The 5,000-nt window shown below is 53.2% G+C and overlaps 1 non-coding gene across 1 annotated transcript in view; it reads right to left on the reverse strand.

The window, feature by feature from the left end:
* Positions 1-635, reverse strand: part of LOC126436798 (small subunit ribosomal RNA) — a 1,909-nt gene extending 1,274 nt beyond the window's left edge. Inside the window, exon 1 of the ribosomal RNA XR_007580930.1 lies at positions 1-635. This exon is cut by the window's left edge and continues 1,274 nt beyond it. This is a non-coding gene — a ribosomal RNA (small subunit ribosomal RNA).
* Positions 636-5,000: the final 4,365 nt, after the last annotated feature.

Here is a 5,000-nt window from a genome sequence, read left to right on the forward strand (position 1 = left end):
ACCGCAACAACTTTAATATACGCTATTGGAGCTGGAATTACCGCGGCTGCTGGCACCAGACTTGCCCTCCAATAGATACTCGTTAAAGGATTTAAAGTGTACTCATTCCGATTACGGGGCCTCGGATGAGTCCCGTATCGTTATTTTTCGTCACTACCTCCCCGTGCCGGGAGTGGGTAATTTGCGCGCCTGCTGCCTTCCTTGGATGTGGTAGCCGTTTCTCAGGCTCCCTCTCCGGAATCGAACCCTGATTCCCCGTTACCCGTTACAACCATGGTAGGCGCAGAACCTACCATCGACAGTTGATAAGGCAGACATTTGAAAGATGCGTCGCCGGTACGAGGACCGTGCGATCAGCCCAAAGTTATTCAGAGTCACCAAGGCAAACGGACCGGACGAGCCGACCGATTGGTTTTGATCTAATAAAAGCGTCCCTTCCATCTCTGGTCGGGACTCTGTTTGCATGTATTAGCTCTAGAATTACCACAGTTATCCAAGTAACGTGGGTACGATCTAAGGAACCATAACTGATTTAATGAGCCATTCGCGGTTTCACCTTAATGCGGCTTGTACTGAGACATGCATGGCTTAATCTTTGAGACAAGCATATGACTACTGGCAGGATCAACCAGGGAGCTGCGTCAACTAGAGCTGAGCAGCCGGCCGCCCGGGAGTGTGTCCCGGGGGCCCGCGCGAACACGCAAGCGTCCGCTCAATTATTCTGCAAACAGGAGGAGGCTGAGCTCCCCTGCACAACACACCTCGAAACCCTCTCAGGTCCCGGCGGCGCGCAGCGCCGTCCTAAGTACTTGGTCGGGTTCGAGAGAGGCGCAATCGCCCGGAGTTAGGCGAGTAGACGCTTTAGGTGCGACCACCCGTGCTCCCAACTGAGCTTGCCGCTGCCGACAGAGGCCCGGGAGCGTGCTGTCGTGGCATTGCCGGCGGGAGACAACACGCGCCACCTACGGTGACCGGCAGCTCCAACGCCAGCGCCACAGAAGGACAAAAGCCCCACTTGGGTGCCGAAGCGAACTCTCCCAGCACAGCGCACGCGCCAACACGTCCGCACAGCTGCGATACAAACCACCTGCGAGAACCGCTGGGGCGACCGAGCAGCAGACGGCGTCGCGGCGCCGAGCGCCGGGCGGCGGCGCATCCTCAGCGCACACAGTCCTCAATCGGACCAGCACACTGCAGATGGCCACCGCGCTTCGCACCGGGCCCGCGAGGACCTACTTTGGCCGCAAGGCGCCGCGAGCAGGGGGCGCCGGCGCGCAGCTGCGCCGCCTGCCGCGTCCGTCGGCCGGCGCGCCTGCCACTGGCCGCCCCCACCAGCCGGCTGTAGCGCGTGCGCCCACGCACCGCGCTGCCAGCACGCCGGGCGGCCCCCCCTCACCGGCCGGGGACGGTCCCACCCAGCCACCGCCGCGTATCGCCTCACACCCAGATCCCCTTTCACGTTCGTGGGCATGGTGGGTCCCCTTTCACGTTCGTGGGCATGGTGGGTATCCATGAAACAACCGGTTAATAGCTCGACCGATCGTCGCCAACACTGATTCACCTCTAGCGAGAACAACCGCACCACAACGGGTTACCAGTTGTTCATTTGCGTAACGTCACCAGCAAACGTAGACGTCCATCGCCATTTGCAACGAGTATTGCATGCCTGTGTCAGGTGTCACAACACACTACGTCTGCCCACATAGACGCAACAACATGTGCACGCCTAGAGAACACGTGGAAGGTAGCCCCCGTACGTATGCGGTGTCCATTGCGCGAACGACTGTCAGCCGGCCTCTGCAGCATGTCGCAGATGTGGAACGCGGTGCAACATGCTATCACAGTGTGTGAGAAGAGACGACTACGTCCGAATACACGCTCCACTACATCAACAGACTGCTCATGCTGATCGCCATCCAGGGCGTCCGTTCCTCCCACACGTCTGAATGGCGTACCACACTGCAATCCAGCTCCTAAAGGGAGACGACACGTAGCTGCGTCCACAATATTTGGACTGTATGGTCCGCCGTTGCTAGGCGCAGTCGTCGTACGGTCACACATGTGCCACGATGTATCATTCAGTACATACGGACCAATGTGCAGCACAGTTTGTGGGTTTTGCGTACATCCGCGGACAGGTGACAGGCCGTACCACAACGTAGGCTGAGTACGTCGGCATGCGAAGGGCATTGAACATGCAAACTTCTCAACGACCAGCTTGCGAAGGCAGGGGGGAAGGGGGGGGGCATGTACGTCCTGCTGCTATCCACATTACAGTGTATAGCAGGAGCATGTGGAAAGTCAGCAACACTTGCAAGGTGTTTAACATGACGCGATACACAGGGGACCGGGCAGTGCGAATAGCGAACTATATTGCGAGGGTTGCGGTTAGGCAACACTACACTAATTTAACGAGTTGCATAACAATTACAGAGCAGGTTCAGCGACAACGTGCGTCAGGTTAAGGCGCAATATAGGTTAGGTTGAGGCGCAATATGGGTTACGTTAAGGCACAAATTAGGTTACGTTAAGGCACAAATTAGGTTACGTTAAGGCACAAATTGGGTTACGTTAAGGCACAAATTGGGTTACGTTAAGGCACAAATTGGGTTACGTTAAGGCACAACATGGGTTACGTTAAGGCACAACATGGGTTACGTTAAGGCACAACATGGGTTACGTTAAGGCACAACATGGGTTACGTTAAGGCACAACATGGGTTACGTTAAGGCACAACATGGGTTACGTTAAGGCACAACATGGGTTACGTTAAGGCACAACATGGGTTACGTTAAGGCACAACATGGGTTACGTTAAGGCACAACATGGGTTAGGTTAAGGCACAACATGGGTTACGTTAAGGCACAACATGGGTTAGGTTAAGGCACAACATGGGTTAGGTTAAGGCACAACATGGGTTAGGTTAAGGCACAACGTAAGTTAGGTTAAGGCACAACGTAAGTTAGGTTAAGGCACAACGTAAGTTAGGTTAAGGCACAACGTAGGTTAGGTTAAGGCACAACGTAGGTTAGGTTAAGGCACAACGTAGGTTAGGTTAAGGCACAACGTAGGTTAGGTTAAGGCACAACGTAGGTTAGGTTAAGGCACAACGTAGGTTAGGTTAAGGCACAACGTAGGTTAGGTTAAGGCACAACGTAGGTTAGGTTAAGGCACAACGTAGGTTAGGTTAAGGCACAACGTAGGTTAGGTTAAGGCACAACGTAGGTTAGGTTAAGGCACAACGTAGGTTAGGTTAAGGCACAACGTAGGTTAGGTTAAGGCACAACGTAGGTTAGGTTAAGGCACAACGTAGGTTAGGTTAAGGCACAACGTAGGTTAGGTTAAGGCACAACGTAGGTTAGGTTAAGGCACAACGTAGGTTAGGTTAAGGCACAACGTAGGTTAGGTTAAGGCACAACGTAGGTTAGGTTAAGGCACAACGTAGGTTAGGTTAAGGCACAACGTAGGTTAGGTTAAGGCACAACGTAGGTTAGGTTAAGGCACAACGTAGGTTAGGTTAAGGCACAACGTAGGTTAGGTTAAGGCACAACGTAGGTTAGGTTAAGGCACAACGTAGGTTAGGTTAAGGCACAACGTAGGTTAGGTTAAGGTACAACATAGGTTAGGTTAAGGTACAACATAGGTTAGGTTAAGGTACAACGTAGGTTAGGTTAAGGCGCAATGTCGGTTAGGTTAAGGTACGATATAGCTTAGGTTAAGGTACACATTGTTGTAGGGAAAGGTGTATTTGGGGGGGGGGGGGGGCGGCGGCAGGTTCGTTGATAGTGATTATCGTAAGTGCATGCCTGCGGGATCATCCGATTTGTCACGTCAGGATGCACTTGTGGCTCATGACAGGCGGCGCTCCGATTCCAAGGTTGTGGCAGATCTGTGTCTTTCATTCCTGCCATTGTTTGTGTACTGTGACAGGAGGCAGTATGGTGATGTTGGGTGCACCCCTGTGTAGGACATGTGTGGGTGTTCGTGGCTTAGCTGAGCAATGGCGGATGTCGGAAGGGTGGGATATTCTGTTTTCTGGGTGGACCTCCCGGTCTGGTTATGATAGTGTGGATTGTGTAATGTGGCGGAGAGGATGCACCGGATGTTCTTCCATGCTGGTGGTTAGATATTGTGTGTGTGCCTGTTAGAGGCAGAGAGTAGTGTGTGATAGTGTCTGGCTGACGTGTGGTTCTCATTGTGTGCAGAGTCTTTCAGCATGTATAGGGACGGTTGTATATATTATCTGTATTCTGATGGCTCTGCATTTATTACTAATCAGTGCCGTGTATACGGTTACTCTGGTTCCAGTCGAAACTGTTCTATCTCTGTACATTAGTGACACTGCGGCTCCACTATGTTGCTGCCCCTGTCGGCCGTTTCCCCCAGTGTATGGCTAGTGATTATCAGCAATCAGTCTATTAGTCAATACCGGTAGTGTGACGACTTCAAATGTCCGGGATGGGGGAAGCTAAACCCTTCCCGTGGGTCAGGGCCTAGAAAGACTCTTCCCACGCAGGAGGCTCGGACTGTCGTTACTCTTCCGAGAAATATATTTGCCCAGCGTTTTTTGCGACTGCGAGTGCAACGCCAGGAGGCTCCGACTGTCGTTACTGTTCCGAGATATATATTTGCCCAACGTTTTTTGCGACTGCGAGTGCAACGCCCACGGGTACCGACATGGATGGGGCGCTTCCTAGCTGATCGCTCGGCATGGGAATCAGTACAGTGAGCAATGCGATCGCGTCTGTAGCTTGTACGTGGTACAGCTCGCAGCTCATGTATAGGGACAGCGGGAATGTCGCATATTGGACATAACTCTTCATGAAACGCAAGTTATAGGTGTGGATTGCACATTACGAGTGCGGGAAACTTCCGCCGTTCATCCGCTGGCGTTGCGAGTTTGGCGGTTGGGGTGGGGCACGAGCGGGTGCGGGTGGTGTGATTGCCGGTCCACGACGTTGTGCGGCAGAGGCACTGGCGTTTGGGTGCTGTGGTCGACA

Source organism: Schistocerca serialis, unplaced genomic scaffold (genome assembly GCF_023864345.2).
Source record: "Schistocerca serialis cubense isolate TAMUIC-IGC-003099 unplaced genomic scaffold, iqSchSeri2.2 HiC_scaffold_1246, whole genome shotgun sequence".
Classification (NCBI taxonomy): Eukaryota; Metazoa; Arthropoda; class Insecta; order Orthoptera; family Acrididae; genus Schistocerca; species Schistocerca serialis.